The sequence below is a fragment of the Chiloscyllium plagiosum genome, chromosome 15 (genome assembly GCF_004010195.1).
Source record: "Chiloscyllium plagiosum isolate BGI_BamShark_2017 chromosome 15, ASM401019v2, whole genome shotgun sequence".
NCBI lineage: Eukaryota > Metazoa > Chordata > Chondrichthyes > Orectolobiformes > Hemiscylliidae > Chiloscyllium > Chiloscyllium plagiosum.
The window spans coordinates 52,962,603-52,984,435 of NC_057724.1; the positions used below are offsets into that span (position 1 = coordinate 52,962,603).

At 39.4% G+C, this 21,833-nt stretch overlaps 1 long non-coding RNA gene across 2 annotated transcripts in view; it reads left to right on the forward strand.

Moving 5' to 3' along the window:
• The window catches only part of LOC122557320, a 58,702-nt gene extending 45,518 nt beyond the window's left edge, over positions 1 to 13,184 (forward strand). Inside the window, exons 2-3 of one of the 2 annotated variants that reach the window (XR_006313805.1) lie at positions 1,310 to 1,399; positions 12,093 to 13,184. This is a non-coding gene — a long non-coding RNA (uncharacterized LOC122557320). The remainder of the gene's footprint in view (positions 1 to 1,309; positions 1,400 to 12,092) is intronic. The other variant, XR_006313806.1, reaches the window with a different exon arrangement.
• The last annotated feature ends 8,649 nt before the right edge of the window (positions 13,185 to 21,833 follow it).

Here is a 21,833-nt window from a genome sequence, read left to right on the forward strand (position 1 = left end):
CAGCATCTCAGGACGCATTCCATGGGAAATGACTGCCTGCATCCAACCATATAAAAAGGTAGGTGTTTGTCATGTTCCAACCTTACTGCACACACATAACATATTTCCAACCCACTTACAATACGGTTCTGCAGTGCAATATTGTGCTTTGGAGTGCAACAGCACCTTTCATTGTAATACAGCTGCCAGGATACTTTGTACATAGGGGCAAGCAGCCACTCATGGATTGGGTACATGTTCGGGCTCCTCGCTTGCTTCTTAGTGCTCACTCACTTTATGCTATTTGGATGGTCATAACATCTCTGGCTTGCCTTTTTAAGCTTTGCCCCTTCAGCCACAGCTTAAAGGCTCACGATACTTCTGTTTTGCCTTGCTGATTAGTGCAGACACAAAGCCTAGCAGCTTGTCATGTTCGTCAGTAGTGATCAGCAAAGGAGTAGATACGTTGTGATGTCATTGTCATTGCTGCAGCATGAGCTAGCAATCTACATGGTAAACACACTGTATATGCTTCAACCAAATGACCATGTCTGTCATTCTATGGGGAGTCGTCCTCAGTCAGGCCAAAGGAGAAAGGCTTCAGTCAGTAAGGAGCAACATCTGCTATCAGGCAGGGGTTTAGCCTGATACAATGAGTTGGCTACTTTAGTTAGTCAGGGTTAGTAGGTCCATGTCACTACAGTCCAGGAAGTGGGCCACCGCCAGTCCTGCATGTCCAGTGCAAACAATCTGGGTATTGCTGTAAGTCAGTCAGAGAGCTATAAAGACATTAGTCAGGGGTCTGGTCAGTCAGTCAATGGGATGGGCCAAAGTCAGTTCTGAGGATCTGTGCAATGCCGTCAAAAAGATTTATCAGGGATCACTGCTGTATTAAGGAAGTTGAACAAGTCAGTTGTGGGGATAGATGTAGAGAGAGCAATAACTGTGAAGGGGGACAACAAGCATATAAGATGGGGATCAATAGTGCATTGGAGGACCTGGGTTACTGTGGGGTGGAAGATTTGTTGGGGTGGGTAGTAGGGTTTCAGTGGTCATGGTCAGTCTGGCTTCAATGGGGAACAGTGCAACATGCTAGCTGGTGTGGCTAAGCTGTAGGCAACACTGGGCATTGGGGACAGAGTAGCATTCCCTTAGTCAAGGTTCTAAGATGGGATGAGGTTAAGGATGGGGATGTAGTGTAGCTTAATTCTTAACTGCCAATACATTTATGTATGTGCATTTGTATTTGCAATGAAGTGTTCAGCAACGGCACCTACTTGTCTTGATTGACATTTCTTTTTGGTCCCTTTCTACTATATGTATGGTGAAGGGCAACTCCTGGCTGGCAAACCTAACCAGGTACGTGGCTGGGATTTAAGAATGGCACAGTCTCTGGGAATCAAAGGAGCTCCCGGCAATGGTGAGTACTTCTATCTCTGGAGAAAGGGAAAGTAGGAACAAGATGTTGGCGGTGAGGCTGGTTTCAGAGAATAGTTTAGAAAAGCAAGTAGCTTCCTGAAAATAAACTCCCTGTGAAACCAGCCAAAGTTGATACTTCACTGAATTCCGGTAAAATTCGGCCGAATATAACAGACGATAGATCAACCCCAAAAGTGTGTAGGAAGGAAAATAATACATTTCTTCAGTGTGTGGCTTTGAATACATTTCTTTGAACACTTTGACCAATTAATGCATAAAAATATTATCAAAGTGCTCTTGTTGTTGAAGTGGGCAAAGCGACACAGAATTCAGTTTGTGGTTCAATTCAACTTTACTTCACAAAATGTTCCTTATTAAAAACACCATGTGAGCATTTCCCAAATCCCCACAATATTTAGTTTCTATCTAGCTCTAGTCATCTAAAAAAGGATATTACCCTCAATGATCCATGAGTTTGAACTGGGCCATTGAAATCTCCTTCCTCTCCAACGTAGGGCTGACTCTCCTGCATGAAGCTGAATCTCATAAATCAGAGTGTATCTTCTCCTAGGTCTTCTTGGGATGCCACACAGTTTTCCACCATAAATGTCTGCTAAGGGGGAGCCTCCAGGAATGTGTTTTTATCCCCCTTCATCCCAAACGTTCTGTGGCCAAAGGAGTCATGAACAGAGTTCAAAGCGTCCAATTGGGTTATGCTAATACCCTTCACTGGTGCAATGGTGGGGAGGTGTAAAGTGCACAGGCTTAGTCATTGACTGGAAGTCAAAGTGCCAGAAAGTCTGATCAATCATTCTCTAATATACAACCAACCGGCTGGTTTTATCTGGTTCCTCCTGAACCTTTGTGATGTATTTGACCTTGGTTTGCAGTGTTCTCTGTAACTGAGAGCTGCTGGTTGCTGTTAATTTAATTTGGCCAATTTGCTGCTAGGTCCAATGTGTCCAGCTGTGGGCCAATTTAGAATGTCCCATTTTGGGCTGTGGTCACTTGACCACAATGGTATTTCAGGAAGCAGTGAAAGAGCAAGCCGAGAACTACAGGCTAATTAACCTGAACTCAGTCATTGGAAAACAATTTGAACTTATTCAGAAAAATTTTACTAATGTATGTAAACAATTATAATTTGATCAAAATCAAAATCATTTTCCAAAATGAAAAATGTGTTTTAACAGATTTATTAGAGATTTTGATCAGATAACTACTTGAATAGGAAAAGGGCAATTGGTGGATACGAGAAACTTGAAGATCCAGAAAGCATTCAAAAGTTAATATGCAAGTTAAGGGCAAATAGAGTAGGGGGTAAATAGCAGTGTGAATGGATGACTGGGCAAGAAACAGATATTAATGCAAAAAGGGCTATTCCTTCAAGTTTTTGGAACACTGTAACCCTTTTTTAATTCATTTTTGGAATGTGAGTGACACTAACTGTCAATCTGATTGGTCAACAGCTCTACCTGTTCTCCTTGGATGGGGATGAAGTCTGACCCTAAATTAATCCCTCAAGAGTTAAATTGATGTGTGGTAGTTCACTGGAGTGAATGTTTCACCTGTAAAGTCCTGCAAAGTGTCACTAAATGGTTTCATTTTAGACCACGGGTACATTTAAAATCAAGCCTTTAAATATCTTCACTTAAAAAGCTTTGATGTAGTTGACCTCCATTTTCTTCAGTATTATGGAATGATTAGGACATCCCGGTGATCAACCCATTGTCCTTATATATTCCCAATCTACATGATTGTCTTGATAGAAAATTAAGAGAAAAAACAAACCGAAATTTAAGGTTTTCAGAAAATTTATGTGGAAGGACAAAATATACCAAAGTTATTATTCAAAGCTATTTAGAGAGATTCATGAGTGGGTAAATAAATGGGGCTTTTTTTGCAAAATAATGTAGATATGGTAAATAATATTAATTTTCATTGTAAGATTACTGATTGAAAACTAAATAATATACAGTCAGAAACAGATTTGTAAAAGCAGTTTCCATGCAATATTGCAATGGCTTTCAAACTCAGTAAAGTAAGAATAGATATTTTAAAGAGAAATTGCCTGTCTTCCCAACCTTGGCTGCCTACTTTTGCACAATATTTCAGTTGTTCAATGTCATGCCCAATTAGCCCTTAGCGAGTAATTCTTAATGGTCTGCTTTGAAATATTATTTTTGAAGTACATACACATTCAATAATTGCAAGCTGATTTTGTGTGTGTATATGCGTATGTGTATACATATATATAGTTTAAGATTGGCTCAGGTGATAGATTATTCATGGATTTAAACGATTCTCTAGCTTTCCCATCATTGTTTTTACTAACTTGTAGATATTTCTTCAATATTTTACCCTCTTTGTCTCCCATTGCATTTTATTATCTCTTTCTCACCAATACCAAAAGTCAACATCTCTATGGGTTATGTGTCAGTGCCTTATCATTTAAACAATGCTTTTTGCACTCTTTCAGGCCACACTAATCATTTTATCAAGTAGGTGTATATTTCTGAGACCCGTTCTTCAGTGCATTTTTGCCATGCATTCCTGCATGTTAGTCACTTCAGATGTAACAACCACTTTACACGCTTACATCAGTTTCCCAAGAACATGCCACATATTCTTGTCTTTCAGGTTATCTTTACAAAAGATCACAAGCCACTTGTGGGTGTCTGTGTACCCTCCTCACACAGTCCAGTGTTCAAGATGGTGGCCAAATCAGGCAATTCAAATCCATTTAAAAAGAACTCACAGGCGAGGGCACACGTATCTCCAAGAGAAAATTGTTTATTATCTAATTCTATATACACTTTGATTTCATTGAGTATATTCCATTTAACTGCGCCTAAGGTGACTGCTTCCCATTTCCATTTGTGTCACTCTTTTCCTTTTCACTATTCTTTTATTCTAAATGTAGCCCCATTACCATTATAACTGATCCATAATCCCTGGAGAAACCTTACCATCCAGAGTATAAAGCAATAAAAAGCATATTTTCGCAACAGTTTTAAATGAGACAAACAAATATTTTCATGGTGTGATTTGAAGCATTGCCAAGTTTTGACAATTTGGTCTTTCTTACAAAAAGTTGCATACAATTATCTCAAATGTAACTTGTTAGATTATACTTTACTTTCTTCTTTCAAAATTATCCCAAATACAAAATCGACAATAACTGACTCAAGTTTCTTCTGTTTCCAACCCCTACAGTGTTGAGCGAACAGATTTTAATTAAATTTCTTCCAAAACAATCTAACCGGGTTTTCCTGATACAAATTAAAGCCACCTTGACTGTTTCCACTGGCTCTTGTTTTAAATTAAAATTTAAGCATTTAAATTTATTTGCACTTATATATTCCAATTGAATTTTCCATTTCGTGTTTGAATTAGCTGTATGTATCAAGTAATTTTATCAATCCCAATTTCAGAAACAATTATGTCAATACATGGAGGTTTTAAACCATGCATTTCTGTTGGGGGTTCCAGTGATTGTAGTCAGTGTAGGGTTCTCCTGATTTCAAAGACTGCCTCTCCAGCTCCTTTGCTGTGTTCTTCAAGCATGTTCAGAAACAAAAAACAAAACTCAGTGGATTATTAATACCTAGAATCACAAATCTCACCGCACGGCACTGCACAGTATGTGAGAAGATTTAAAACTGCCAGCAAGAAGAGTTAACTCTGTTGGTTTCAGAAGGATTACAGCCCAAGTTACCAGGTGACCTCATGTCATATGTTCATGCATTCAGTTAAAATAGTTAGAAAATCTTTTAATAATGTCATACTGGTATTTTTAAATTTCTATTGTCTTAAAGAAAACATATTCTAAGAAGGTATTTTGACAAAACATTTCTCATTCCAAATTCAGAGTTCAAATTGGATGTCATCCAAAAAGGTTCTGTCTATGTTTTGAGAACAAGCTTAAACATTTCTTCCTCAACATCTTTTCTACAGCAGTTAAAATAATTTTAAAAACCTTTTCAAAGAAATAAGATTTGCAAGTCTTGAATCTATGACACTTTCAGAGTACTCCTTGCTTTACTGTTGATTTCAGTTGAATGTAAGGGATGCTGTCCATGTAACTGTCATGGTAACTCTCTGTGAATACAATCCAATTTTCATAAAGAGTTTCTTTAACATCACTGAAGGAAAAGGACTTGTTGCTCTCTTCTCTAACTGTCCCTAAGGATTCTACTCCTTCCTCCACCCCCTTTGTCTCACGGGTGACATTACATGCCGGTATTGTCTCGCTACTTGATATTGTGTGGAGGAGGCTCTGATAACAATATTCTCAAGGTCTTGCTAGGTAACAATCCCAGTTGCTGTTTGGTCACAGATTTCTGTCAGGCATGTTTTGAAGATTTCCTTATCAGAGGAGAAGTCCATTTCATTGTCAATTTCAACATCAATATCCGCTTTGTCCAGTTGCAATGCTGGTCCTTTTCCTCGTATTGGATACAAAGCTTTCCTATTTGTAATCATTTTTAACCTGCAGCTCGTTTACCAATTCCTGCAGCTTTCTATTTTCTTTATCCAATTATAAAGCACACAAATGTGCACTGTAGGCTAACTTATTATGGACAGTTTCTAACTCAGTTGTTCCTATCATAACCTCTTTTGAAAGTCTATCAAGGACACACTCGTAATTACACACTCACATTTCTACAATTTCCATTACAGCTCCCTTTGCTGTTGATCCTAACTTTCCCATTAAACTATCTACAAGTTGCATTTTTGAATATACCAGCGTAATGATAACCTTAATTAAAAACTATTGCTTCTGACATTTTCCCAAACTTAAAGCCAATTAAAGCGTTACTTCTATGATACATTAGCTAGGTGGATAAAGAAAATATACAATCGTAATAATCACTGATACTTAGAGGGAAAAGGATGTAGCACATAACATTTTGATCTCATCAAAAAATCTTTTGATTATGGTGGATTCAGAGTTTCCCTTCTACTCTTTACTAAATAACAAATTTTCACTTTCCTGCTAAGAATTCCAAGAGGAACTTCAATTTCTTATATAGTGACCATGAGTATAAAGGCTGTGATTCTGACTGTGGAAACTGCTGCCTCAAATAACAATTCTCTTCACCCATGGGCAATGCCAAAAAGGTGCTTATAAAATTTGGAGCAAAGGAATCAAGTGCTGGATTCCAATATAGAACAACTAGGTCAAAGAGTTGCCATGGTAATAGAAAATCATGCACTTAAACATGTGCTACCCAGCCATTTCTTTCTGACAGCATGTTTATTTTTTTCAATCAACACTTAGCTGGTCAAGAATGTCAAAATGTGAATAATGGAGCAATTTTAAAACATGCTGTCATATATTCTTGAGCATTCGCTGTTAATTTCTGAATTAAGGATGAAATAATCTTCAAGCAATATATTATTGGTAATATAGATATTAGTTAACAGAGAACATCTTATAGTTTATTTTCAATGGAAATGGTCTGACATTGACGAACAGATGGTTGACTGTGTTCAGTTCTAAAGGCAATGAGCTGGGATCAGGGATAAGAACCTCTCCGCGGTTAATTTTCAAAATGATTTTAATGCTTTAACTCAAACCAGCCAATGTTCAATAATAGATGTTTTTATGCCACTATTTAAGTAGAACAAAATATTGACCAAGAACGTTCATGGTCTGTGATTAAAAGTTACATATGCAAGTTAAGATATTCAAGCTCTCTGACTATTTGACCTTAATATTTCTAAGTGTGTCTTCTGGTTACAATATTACCTAAATTAATTACATTGAGAAAATGACTAATATTAACTTGTTGGAAGTTATTTAAGTTGTTGAAAAAAATGTGAACAATAAATCATTACGTGATCCTTCTCTTTCAGTATATGTCTATAGATATTAAAAACAAAAATAGAAATTGCTGGAAAAGTACAACAGGTCTTGCAGCATCTGTGCAGGGAAATCAGAGTTAATGCTTCGGGTTGAGTGACCCTTCCTCAGAACTCAGATGTTGCCAGACCTGGTGAGCTTTTCCAGCAATTTGTATTTTTGTTTCTGATTTACAGCATCTGCAGTTCTTTTAGTTTTTGTCTGTAGATATTATTTGCTAACAGACTACAAATAAAAGCGAGGAGCAAAGCAAGAATAGGCTAACTTTAGATGTGCTGCATATAAATGTATTGCTATCCTGAGGGATGGAAGGGCAAAAGTTCAAGAGGTTTTTGGCATTGAGCATTATGTAGCTAGTGTAGCTAATGTGCTGGATGAGAACACAAAATATGAATTATTTGATGAGCCTAAGTTTTCAATACAGGAATGCAGCGGTGTCCGGAAGGCAGTGTGACTCTAAATTACAATGAAATCTCAAAATCTCCTCTCAGCAGAAATCCTGGAGAAACAACTCAAAATTGTTTTTAGGTGTCCATTTGTTTCTCTGGGATTTTTAAAATCTCTCATTGCAGAATCCAAGAGAAATTCCAGCCAAATAGTTGGAAAATCTAAGGAAAGGAGAGGGAAGTTTAAAGATGTAGGGACAGACATGAAAGGCTTCAATAAAAAGATATCGGTAGAAGTTTGCAACTGGAGGTCAGAGGATTTGTTGTTTCCTGCCCAGATATTTGTTATTCCTCAACTAATTGTGAGAGTATTTTGTTAATAAATGTTGCAGTATTGTTTGAAAATATCAATCACAGATATTACGCATACTTTTCATACAGTTAAGAAGAAGCTAAGTGTGGACTATGAGAAAACTAAAGAAAAATCCAGCGAGTTGGCAATGGAAGAAGGTTTGGAAAAGAGGAACAGAAATTTGTGAGCTAAATCTTATTAGAGATTAGGTAAAGGTCAACTTTTAGCAATTTTCATGTTGGGTTTCTTTTTATCAGCCTGAGTGGGCTATTCTCTGAACCTCGGCAAGGAACAGCACCGAAGATGATAGCTTCTCAGCCTTCTGCACCTCCTGCGCATTGAGCTATCTTCATGTATCTTCAGCTGCAACTGCTTCATATGGAGGCTGTTCAGCAGCCATGTGAAGTTGCTGCTGGTCCTTGGCTTACTGGTACATTTCTTCCTCCTCAATCAGTCTGCCCCTTCGTTCCATCTGGGTCACAGAGACCATGACCCCCTACAATGACTGGATCCATTGGTTATGCTTCCGATGTATCTGTGTAGCGAATATCTGAAACAGAACAGGTCCTAAGTGATGGGAGCTGTCAACATTCACACAGATATCTATTTATTTCTGGCTGGGGGCCTGTGCATGGTTGCTCCTCCATGATGCCAAGCTAATATCTAAAGCAATGGAACTCATGTCTGCTTGCATTTTCAGCTGCAGCTGCCTGCTGGATGTGGCTTTCCAATGTGACCATCAATCTATCCATGGACAGTGCCAAAGGAAGCCCAGTCCTTATCATTTTGGTTGACTCATCCAATCTTCAATTAAGTTCACTGCAAATCTTTGAGAAAACTACTTGTTGTTCCTGTTCCCACCTGTGCATTGATTAGCTGATACCATGGATCACCTTCTTTCTGGAGCTAAGCATGTGCTTAGTCTCTGAAAGATTTCTGAGTGCCTCTGACCTATAGCTTTTCTTCTTTGATCAGCTGTCAACACATGTCAGTACTATGCTCCTGAATCTAACATAGAAAGTGAACCCACCGAGGTGGAAGCTTCTGAGCTGGCGGACGATGCATGACAAAGCCTTGCTGGTGATCACCTGGGGTATCTATAACTTCTCCCTCAGTGGTGGAGAAGGAGCAGATGGACTAAGTAGCTTACCTCTTCAGGGATGCTGCTGGATAAGAGAAGAGAGATAGTCGGTTACACAATAGGGTATAAACTCAAGCATCTTAAGAGTAAATTAACAGTGTTGGAACAGGGGAGCAGTGCAGCATCACACAATGACACTTACTGAGTTGACTGTGAATTCATTTAGTCTTGATCCTCTTCCAACTGTTTGAAGATCTTCTCCTCACAACAGGTGAGGAGCTGACTGCCGGCTACCCCACTGTCCATCTTTAGCAAGAGATGATGTGGCCTGGTGACTGTTGGGATGGGTCTGAAGATCATGCAGAGTAGTGGAGTTTTGGGGGTGAGGTAGAAGGATGGTAATATTGGCCAATCACGAAAGATCACAGCAAAGCATAAAAGTCCTAAGGGATGGGGCATAATAACTCCTGTACCTCCTGGCCCACAAGCTACTCTGAGAAAGTATTTACTGGATCCAGTAGCTCACACCTCATTTCACTGTCAAATTGCCTAAGAAATGGAGATCTGACCGATGTGTGTGAACTTCAAATGGCTCCAGACATGTGAGGAATGAAGACTATTTATACATTATAAACATTGGCCCACCTCTCCAGAGTGAATGAATTAGACATCCCCAATTCTGCCACTTTTAAACTTGAGGTGAGAATGTGTATAGGGTATAAGCAGGCAGGGAAAGAGTTAAGTTCTGAGTTTTGTGAAACAAGAGATTCAGCTGAATATGACTCAGATCAGATAAAAACTAACAGTTAACGGGTGCTGGAAGGTAATGGGTTAGCAAGGTGGAAAATGATTCATTATGTACAGCCAATTAACAAGATGAGGTAGCACTCAGTATGTGACGTCAGTTAACAAGGTGAAAAGTATTCACTATGTGAAGTCAGTTATTCATTGTGTAACAGCAGAAGGCTTAATCTTTACAATTGACATTCGCTGATTGAAATGGTCACCCAATCAATATGCATGTTACATTATCTGGATGCTCTTCCTTGTAAAATGACTATATAGTTGATTGCGGTTCAAGTCCTCTGCGTGGTACTAGGGTTAAAATGCCCTGGCATGGGTTTGGTTGAGGTTTAAGTCCTCTGCGCAGTACTGGGGTTAGAGTCCGGGGGGGAGGGGAGGGTGGTTGGGTTGAGGTACAAGTCCTCTACACGATACTGGGGTTTGACTCTACTGGGTGGGTTGATTTAAGGTTCAAGTCCTCTGCACTGTGCTGCGGTTCGAGCTTTCTGTGTTTAAACGAGGTTCGAGCTCTTTGTACTTAATTGGGATTTGGATTGTCTGTGTTTAAGTGGGATTCAGGTTCCCTGTGTTTAAGTGGGATTCGGGTTGTCTGTGTTTAAGTGGGATTCAGGTTCCCTGTGTTTAAGTGGGGTTCATGTTGTCTGTTTAAGAGGGGTTTGAGTTCTCTCAGTTTCAGTGAGATTTAGGTTCTCTGTGTTCAAGAGGGGTTCGGGTTGTCTGTGTTGAAGTGGGGTTCGAGCCCCATGAGGAACAAAGTGAGAAAGGGGTTAAAGTCCCCTAGTAGCAAAATATGAGGCTTTGTGAGTCTGGGGGAAGAGAGTGTCTTGGATTGCGGCGCCATGTGGTCCACTGCAAGGGCTTTCTCTTTTTATAAGGGTAATTTCAGTGAAAGGATGCAAGTAAAAAAAACAAGAAAATGCTGAAATTAAGGCTGAAAAAGGGAAGTTTCAATGTAAATTGTGCCATCTTGAGAGTATTTGATGTTTATAAATTTTGGTTAGTTTAAATACTGGTTCAGAAAATCCTTTTAAGTTGCTGTTTTGCCTTGTTTGAATCAGGCCCTCGATTCAGTATGTTTTGTGGGCTATGTAATGGGGTAGATTTTGTTTTTACATTGAAATTGTACAACACTATGTCCTTTTTAAAATGATCAAACTTGTAACCTTAAAAACAAATTGTTTGAGTGCCTTGAGTCCCCGATTTGTTGGAAATTCTACAATGCCTGTTTTTAAAAAGAAACAGCTGCGTCAGTGGTCATGCTTTAGCCAGATGAGAGTATTATATTAAAATATCTTTGCTGCTACTGTGCAGAGTATTCACAAAAAGATGTTTTGTTAAGATTTTAGAGAATATTAGAACTTGAGGCTAAGCTGCTTAAATTCTGTTATGATTTGGAGATGCCGGTGTTGGACTGGGGTGTACAAAGTTAAAAATCACACAACACCAGGTTATAGTCCAACAGGTTTAATTGGAAGCACACTAGCTTTTGGAACGTCGCTCTTTAATCAGATGGTACCACCTGACAAAGGAGCGACGCTCCGAAAGCTAGTGTGCTTCCAATTAAACCTGTTGGACTATAACCTGGTGTTGTGTGATCTTTAACTAAATTCTGTAAATTATTGTTAAGACTTCATAGATCCCCTTCATATTGCAAATTCAAAGAATGTTGATCGCAACCAAAGTTGTCACTGTAATTTTGACCATTTTATTTGTAAAGTTTCATTTGGAGAAAACGTTTTAACACATTCTGCATTTGTTTCCCACAAATATTTGAGGTTTAAATCTGAACTGAAACTGCCTCTTTAATTGCAAAAGCACACGGAATGATTTGTTATTTTCTTGCTGTTCCAAAACTTTTGAAGTACTTTTCCTGACAGCTTTCACATTAGCCAAGTATCAATTTGTTAAAGGAAAATAATTTTTGAATAACAAGAATGGGTTTGATTTTAGGACCATTGATTGTTGTTTATAATTGATTGAATTGATTAGGCAGTACCATTTAGAAGTGTATGGATTGTATAAAACTTGATAATGTCATAAATAGTGAACAAAGTAATAGACTTCAAGAATTCAATGTTGAAAAAGGCAGACACAATTCAGTGTAGTAAATGTGTGACTGTCTTCTTAATGATAACTACCTTGGCAAGGAAGGAATGAGAAAGGAAATGCAAAGATACTTTCAGCAGCTAACATCGTCTCTAGCGTTTCTCCATTCACAGGTAAAGCAAGCCTTCGGACCACTGCCCACCTCTCCATAACCTGATCCAATGATTTCAATCAGCTCCCAGTCATGAGCAAGAAAAGTGAAGAAACTGACAATGGTGAAGAAGAGGGACGTTAGGGTTTATTGATCAAGCTAACACCAGAACAGCCAGTTGGCTTTGTTGCATTTGGCAGCGAGTGGGAGCAGAGGCAGCAAAGAATGCTGCATTCACTTAGTCTGCATTTGCAGCCACCGCACTTCATGCTCAGATGCGCTGGTATCCTCCATCTGAAGCACCTCTGCAAGGACGGAAGTCTCGTCAGTTTTGTGAAGCATTTAACAGCCCTTATCCAAGAAATCAGATTTCTCTGCAGAGTGGTGTGCAAGGACTGACTGAATTTTGTTATCAGGTTGGACTTTACTGAAGGAGACTTTGGAGAACTGGTTCATTTCCACTTGACCTGGAGGGGATGGAGTGGTCACTATGGACTGTGGATTTAAGAATTCTACTGGTGATTTTTTTTTCCACATGGGAAGATTCTTCAAACTCTAATTACTGTAATGGACTAGTATTTTTTCTTGTTATAGTCATTGTATGCTGTGTGTGAATAATTTGCTTAAATACTGGCTGTCAGAGTCTTACGAAAGCTGGTAGTGCCATTGGTTATGATGCAATGATAAAAGGAGTTAGTGAGAATGTGTACAGGGTATAAGCAGACAGGGAAATAGTTAAGTTCTGTGTTTTATGAAACAAGAGGTTCAGCTGAGCATGACCCACATTAGATAACAACTTACAGTTAACAATAGGATGCTCGAGGCAAGGGTAATGTGTTAACAAGGTGGAAAAACATTCATTCTGTATGTGACGTCAGTTAACAAGGTAAAAAGTATTCACTATATGAATTCATTGTGTAACAGCAGAGGCTTAATCTTTACTATTGACATTCGCTGATTGTAATGATCACCCAATCAATATGCATGTTGCCTTATCTAGAAGCTCCTCCTTGTAAAATGACTACATAGTTCATTGAGAAACTGCTGTTCCAGAAAAGACAGTGAACTCATGTCCCTGTGCACATGGTGGATTATTTTCTCTCCCTCCAGGGCCCAGAATAAAGATGAAGGAGGTAAAACTATACTGTATCTCTGAGTGTTTTGCTTCGACTGAGGAGGGAAAATGGGACAAGAGGTAGGGGATAATCATGGTAGTAGGTTGAAGACAGGTTTCACACTTTAATCAATATAACCCACTCCCCTTCCCTACCCTAATCGTTTTGTGGGGATGGGGGAGCAGAGTTGAGGAGAGATGTTAAAATCCTCCTGAATATATTCTTCCAAAATAGTGCAGTTGATATTGAAATTGTTCTGATGCTGTGAAAGGTTTTGGCTCTTAAGGTGAATTTTATTGGAGTATTGTGATGATTGGGTAAGCTTGAATGCTTTCAATGAACACGACAAACAATAACAGCAATAATGGATGCCAAGCATGAATGGAAAAAGAGGCTTTGCAATTTATACAAATGTAGTGATCAATTTAATATCAGTGCCTACTTATATGATTAGACATTGTTCAGCTATCAAGCAGGCAATCATCAGATGCACTATTCTACACTATGCAATATTTTCTACACACCCAGGGAAAGAGATGAAGGTTTTTGCTTTTAGTTATTTTTGTTATTTCCTCTATTCCCAGAGTAAAGCATACAATGATATTTTCCATTTAATAGTTTCGAGCAAGGTATCTCTGAAAGCACGGAGTCATTTTTTTTCCAAGAGAGTGCAGCCATTTGCAAGGGACAAATTTTCATGCTTGACAAATATTTATCAATATGCACAATTTCTTAATTAGAACTTTGCTCAGAAACAAAGGAAAGATATGAATGCATAGTTCGTGCTTCTCAGATGACAGTCTTGACTTAATGATTTTCGAATCAAAGGTGATTAAAGTCACAAGTTGGAATAGTTTATTCCCTTGTTACTTTTCAAAAAGAAATAGTTGAATTCTCTGCAGTAACATAATCAGTATTTATTCCTCAATGAACATCATTAAAAAGAAAATTAAAGAACTGTGGATCAGAAACAAAATCAGAAATTGCTAGGTCTGACAGCATCCAGAGAAAGCAGAGTTAATGTTTTGGGTCCAATGACCCTTCTTCAGAACTGGTTGTAGCTAGGAAAAGGTTGGGGGTGTCTGTGTCTGTGTGTGTGTGTCTGTGTCTGTGTGTGTGTGTGTCGGAGATGGAGCCCTGAAAGAGAGAAGGTGGACAGAACATAGGCATTCTGCACAGCGGTTGCTCAGTTTGTGCTTTGCCTCCCCAGTTTGGAGGAGACCACATTATGAACAGCAAATGCAGTAGATTAGATTGCCCACTACCATGGCTTACAGGGCCCTCAGCCATCTCACACACTTCAACCCTCACCCCCTCTCTTCCCTCCCACAACAGTGATTGGGGCCCCCACATCTTCACCTACCACCCCACCAGCAACCACATCTAGAGGATCACTAGCTGCCATTTCAGCTACCACCACAAGACATCATCATCCGACACATATTCCCCTCCTCTTCATTGTCAGCCTTTTGCTGGGACCGTTCCCTCCAGGATACCTTGGTCCACTCTTCCTTCACTCCCAACACCACCCTACAGCTCCACAGCACCATACCCTACAACCACAGAAGCTATAACTCCGTTCTGTTTACTTCCTCCTTGTAAGGCCCACAACACAACTTTCAGGTAAGCAGCAATTTACCTGCACTTCACTCAATCTAATCAACTGTATTCACTGCTCACAATTTAGTTTTCTCTACAATGCGGAAATGAATTGTAGACTGGGTGACTGCTTTGTCCTCAAAAATGACCCTGAGCTTCTGGTTGCCTGCCATTTCAACACACTGCTGCGCTTCCTGGCCACTATCTCTATTCTCGGGCTTGCTGCAGTGTTCCACTGAAGAATAACTCCTTATTTTTCACATGGACACCCTTCAGCTTGCAGTACTCCATATCAAGTTCAATAATTTTAAGGCCTGAGCACCTTTTCCCATGTCCTTACCTAAGCCACTACACACTAGGCATTGACATCACATGAGCTGCTACCACAAACAACCTACTGTCAGCCACTAATGGTCCCTATTGGCAGCTATTCATTCTCTTAGGCTGACCTTTACCCATTCCTTTGTCTGCACACATCTTTTTCTCTCTCTTTGGGCACTTATTATCTACTCCATTCAACACCTCCCCTCTCCCATCTTCAGCATATATACCAATCTTTTCCTAGCTACAACCAGATTTGAAGAAGGGTCACTGGACCTGAAACATTCACCTTGATCCACTTTGAAAGATCTACAACTTAGAACTGTGCCATTGAGTTTATTGTGATGCTCCTTATTCATTTTGTCAAAAATACATCTCCTCCCACTTCTCTCCATTAAATTCCACCCCTCTTTCTGTCCTGAGGTTCGTTGACTCTACTTCAGGACATAGTTTAATTGGCAAGGCTGCAAATCAGAACACAAGGTTATGTCATGTTGCTGTGTAATTTGTTATACTCCACACAACATGTTGGGCTGGCTTTTCCGAGTGCCAATCTCATGCAAGTTACCATTCTGCACCTTTTTTTTCACAAAAGGAAAGAGCTGTACATTTCTGACGAGAAATTTTGATCGGGGCTCCTTCAGAAACATGGAGCTGTGCTTCCATTTTGACAGTTGTTTAGTAGCACAGAGGTCTCCGGGGTGGGCGGGGGGATGGAAACCATACCTCATTTTCACAGCAGTCAGCTGTCGTATTCTGAAATCCAAAGCCCCAGAATCACAGACAGTCACTTTGGCAGCCACTGGCAAATGGTAAGTAAATAAAGTAAGTGTGAGGTTAAGCTGAGTAGGGGGTAGGGTGCCAGGTGGGTAGTGTGCCAGTGCACAAGGTGGAAAAGGAGCCAGTTAAGTGAAGAAGTGTTTAAAGGTAATTTGAGTAGGTGGAAAAAGTTGGATTTAGTAAAGACAGGGGATGGCTTGTGTCAAGTCGTGAGGATGGGTGGTTACATTTGGCAGTGAAGAAAGAAGTTGTTGCATGGCATTGCAAGTGGAGGAGGTAGATACTATCCCAAGTGGGGGAAAAAGGGCCATGGAGAGGTGGAGAGTAAATCTGGTGCAAAGTAAAGGGAGTCAGCTCCAGACCTGGTGAAGGGGTTTTCGGTCCAGAAGCAGCAGATGGAGGATCAGTTTCAAAGAAGGGGAGGTGGGAGGTCAGATCTGGTGGTAGATGAAGATGGTTTGGGTTTAGCGACCGGGAAGGTGGTGTCAAGAGAAGGTAGGAATGTGTCTCTAGTGGAGAAAGGGGATTTGGGTCCCGGGGAGGTGGTGAAGGGATATTGGACTTTGAATGGGTGAAGTGGGAGTGTCGATTCCTGGCTGGAGGAAGGGTGTTGAAGGAAGAAGTGAGTGGCACTGCAGTGGTTGAAGGGGGTGTAGACTCCCAACTTGTGAAGGGGCAAGTGAAGGGTGATCAGATTCATTTGTGGGGAAAGTGGCGTCGGATCTGGAGCAGGGGAAAGAGAAATTCATGTCCTTGGGGTGTTCAGTCAATATCTGGGGCCTGCAAGTGATAGGAGAATCGTAGAATCCCTACAGTGTGGAAGCAGGCCGTTTGGCCTATCAAGTCACACTGCCCTTCTGAAGAACATCCCACTACCACCACCCACCCACCCTATCCCTGTAACCCTGCATTCCCCATGCTAATCCATCTAACCTGCATAGCTTTGGACTGTGAGAGGAACCCAATGTACATGGAGGAAACCCACGCAGACATGGGGAGAATATGCAAATTCCACACTGACAAGTCACCCGAGAGTGGAATCAAACCCAGGCTCCTGGTGCTTGTAGTTGGGATATGTAAGTATGGAGTCAGGTTAATCTTACTTTTCCTGAATAACTCTTTACTTAATTTCAATTAAACAGGGAATTTTGGAGGGTTCCAAATGTAGAGGAATGATCCAGTGAAATTTTCAATGTCACAGAAATTTCCTTCAGAATGTGCTATGATCAAGATGCTGCAGAGACCTCCTGCACAACTCTCTGTTACTCTGGAATAAGGATTGGAGATCAAAACTCCCCAAAAACCCTTCATTCTTCAAACTGTTCTTTCATTAATTTGTGTTGCAACCCTCAACATTTAAGGGTATAATTTTCAATTATGACCAGATTTATATCTTTTCTCATGAACCAGTGATTTGCAGACTCACACAGGGTATAAGTAAACCTTTAGCTACTTTAGAAGAATAGAGTGTCCTTAATTTCAATGTTGGTGTGTGTGCAAAAAATCTTTAAAACAGTACACAAAAGGAAAGAAAATGTTCATCATTTCTAGTTGCTGCTAATCTACCGAGAAGCAATCATTGTCAAAATTATCTAGGAAATGCTTAAGGGAATCGACTCAGCATTTGTAATTACACCCTGTAACCTTAGGAGGGACAGGTCATTTTACACATGACTGCATCTTAGCAACAGCACAAAATAAGAGTGCATGACAGGATATAATGTTCATGTCCTGAGAAACAACGTACCTTTCAATGTATCAGGAGCATTTAAATAGGAGGGAGGTGGTGGATGGGTTCAACCTTTGAACATTAGTCATAGAAATTCCATTCAACTATTAAATTACTCGATACATAATTCATGAATTTAGAAATAAGTGTGACTTTTTGTGAGAATGTCAGATTATATATGCACAACTTGATGCGTTCTTGTTTGTGGAATGAATAGAATGTTTCTAATATAATTAATTATTAATTAGGTAAATAGTTCTTCGACATCTGCAATTTGAACATATTTCCAGAAGACATTGTGAAAGAGTGCTATCACTACAACTGATCTAGATGGCATTTTGACCAGTTGGATAAGAATGGGGTGTATCTGCACCCCAGAAGGACAAAGGATTCTTCTGGATTCTGATAGATTCAGGGAATGTGCTGCTTATACCACAAATGGATTATTCATAGGAATAGTGAGAAATGATGGTTACTAAAAAGTTTCTTAAAGTGCATGAAACAGACATAGAATCACACAATTACAGATTGTTACAGTGCAGGAGGTCCCGCAGCTCATCATGTTTGCACAAGATCTACAAATGGATGCCATGACTTTGTTCCATTCTCCTGCCTTTTGCCCTCCTGCATATTTTATTTCTATTCAAACAATCAACTATTCAAATAATGCTCCCTTAAATAGCTTGATTGAACCTGCCTCCACCACACTTGTAGGTAATGCCTACCAGACCTGAACTATCTGCTGTGCTATATGCTTTTTTTCAACACATCACCTTTGCTTTATCCATCACTTTGAATCTGTGCTCTCTCATCCAAATCCTTTTATAATTGTGACTAGTTCTCCCAATCTCAGTCCCCTTGCTCCCAATCTACTCTGTCCAAAAGTCTTGTTACGTTTATTATATAATCCAATATCCAATTAATATGACTGAGGCTGGAAGAGTTGCACTTTCATTTCATGGGTTGCAACAAAAATAAAAATTATTTTACCAGTCCAAGTGTCAGAGCTTTTATCTGCCACCTGTTTCATTCTACACTGTGCCCTCTTTAGCTGCTATTTAGCTAACTCACCTACTCGATTTAGTCTCTCCCTCACCTCAATACATAATCTAATTGTGAGATCTCTAACTTCAGTCCTGTCAATTTTTCTTTAATTAATTTCAAAGGGCCTGTCACTTCATGCCCGAATATTAGCTCAAAGGGAGTGAGCTGAGTAGATTCATTTGGGGTATCTCTAATCAGAATTGGCAAAAGAAACTTCTGTATTTGTAATCCCATATGGGCTATATCAGTTTAAAGCGATGCCCTTTAGAATGAAGAATGCACCCACCACATTCCAAAGTCTCATGAACAGCGTTGTGGCTGGGCTAACAAACTGTGCAATTTATTTGCACAATGTAGTGATCTTCAGTAAGTCATGGAAAGATCACCAGGTACAGTTGGCAGAGCTCTTTGAACAACTATGAGAAGCAAAACTGATGATAAATTTGAATAAAACTGAATTCGCGAAAGCAGAGGTGACGTTCTTGGGACATAACATAGGTCATGGAAGATTGACCCCAGGGAACGCAAAGACAAAGGACATCGAGGAATTTCCATGACCAGCCTCAAAGAAAGAGGTGCTTCAATTCTTAGGACTCAGCAGATTCTATTGGAAGTTTGTTCCAAACTTCAGCAGTGTATTGGCACAGTTAACTGATTTGCTGAAGAAGAACCTAAAGTTTCGGTGGACAGAACCATGCCAGGAGGCATTCGACCTTCTGAAATCAATATTAACTACCAAACCAGTTTTAGCTACACCAAACTTTTCAAAATCTTTTAAAATCACCATTGATGCCAGTGATGTAGAAGTTGGAGCTGTACTCTTACAGGAAGATGAGGATGGGTTTGAACTGCCAGTTAGTTACTTTTCGAAGAAGACCAACATCCATCAAAGGAAATACTCCACAATTAAAAAGGAACTATTGAGTGTGGTATTGGCCTTACAACATTTTAATGTGTACGTCATGAACAATTTGGTGGAGACAATTGTGTGCACGGATCATAATCTGCTTACATTCTGAGAAATCTTTAAAGACAAGAATATGTCACTATTTCAATTGGTGTCTTATGTTACAGACTTTTAATTTAAAAATCATACATGTTGCAGGTTGGAAGAATGTAGTCACCGATGAATTATCATGGATTTAACTGAGAGTTTAGATGAGATTTGTTTTTATTTAATGTTATATATATATATAGGTATATGGGAAGAAGTTAAGGTGAACTTATATTAAAGTTATCTGTATGTTAGGGTAATGTAAAACATAGAGAAAAAAAGAAGCAATCTTTTCATTATGATGGTTAATTTTTTCTTAAGGGAGGAACTATTATGAAGATATGGGTGTACTGTCCCTTGGAGAGTTAAAAGTTGGTAGAGCTACCTGATAGCACCAAGTGTTCTCAATAAGCTACAATTAAATTATACCCTGAAAAATACCAAACTCCAATTCAGTTTGAATTTAGTATATTGACAATCCTAAACACCAATGACACAATCCAATGCTTTGGGGACATAAGATTGGTGGAAAATTGAATAGTTGAGAGGAGAACTGCCAAGCTACCAGCATGTAAAAGACTGCCTGAAACTTAGCTCTCTTAAAAGTACCTTTATCAATCCTGTGAAGCAGAAACCCGAAGAAGAAGACACAGGAAGATCCAAACAGAAGAACCAAAAGCTGCCTGGTTTTGAGATGAGAAGTTTTGTTTTGTAAATCTTAATTGGGAGTTTTATCGGACTAGTATTGTGGAAGGGGAAGGGAAAGAATAGTTTAGAGAGCAGAGTTGTAAATATTTGTTAGTTAATTATTATTTGTTATACTTTAACAAATAAAGTTGTTAATTTTTACTTTAAATAATTCTTGGCCTCTCAAATTTTCACAGATTACTGCATGGAATAAATCTTCTCTGTGTTGCTGGTTTCAAATTAAGCAGGAGAATTTACCCTCTGTTATAACACTTGTTAAGAGCAAGAAGAAGGCTTATGTTAGGATGAGATGAGATGACTCAGTTAGGGTACTTAAGAGTTACAAGTTAGCCAGGAAAGACCTAAAGAGAAAGCTAAGAAGAGCCAGGAGGGGACATGAGAAGTTGTTGGTGGATAGGATCAAGGAAAATCCTGTAGGTATATCAGGAATATATAGGTATATCAAGAATGACTAGAGTAAGATTAGGGCCAATCAAGGATAGGAGTGGGAAGTTGAGCGCGGACCCAGAGGAGATAGGGGAAACACTAAATGAATACTTTCTGTCAGTATTCACACTAGAAAAAGACAATGTTGTTGAGATGAATACTGAGATACAGGCAACCAGACTAGATAGGATAGAGGTTCACAAGGCGGAGGTGTTAGCAATTCTGGAAAGTGTAAGAATAGATAAGTCCCCTGGGCCGGATGGGATTTATCCTAGTATTCTCCGAGAAGCCAGGGGAGATTGCTGAGCCTTTGGCTTTGATCTTTATGTTGTCATTGTCTACAGGAATAGTTCCAGAAGACTGGAGGATAACAAATGTTGTTCCCTTGTTCAAGAAAGGGAGTAGAGACAGCCCTGGTAATTATAGAATCCGACGTGCTGTGGAGCTGGGTTTTAAACATGTGCAAATGGCATGAATATCACAAAATATTGGCAGTAGTGAGCACTTCTGCCTCTTCTGTTGCAAGATTGCATGAGCTGACCACTACAGAAGTCTATTACCTCGTTAATGAGGTGAAGACCGAACAATTGCAGGCGAAAAATGAATCTCACTGAAAGTAATACATTGCCAAAACAAATTAGAATAACTTAGCCCACTGTCTTTGGTTTCTTCCACAAGGTCATTTCTTGTATTATTTCCATTCCTGGTCACTTCCTGAACATGAACAAGACTATTTCCAATCTTGGTTGTAGGCTTGAGATGCAATTCCAATCTGATATCCGCTCCATCAGCAAGACCATTTCAAATTGCTAGTTAGTTATTCAACTTAATTCCCTTTCTCCATGCTGTTATTCCTTGTTTCTAACTTATTATTTTGCAAATTTCTGTTTATTGTTCAATCAGAAGTTTGTGGTTTATTTTATCCACCCCAAACACTTGAGTATAAAATCTAGTCTGATACTAAAGTGCACGAAGAATAAGTGCTGCACTGTCAGAGATGCTATCTTTCAGGTGAGATGTTAAACTATTT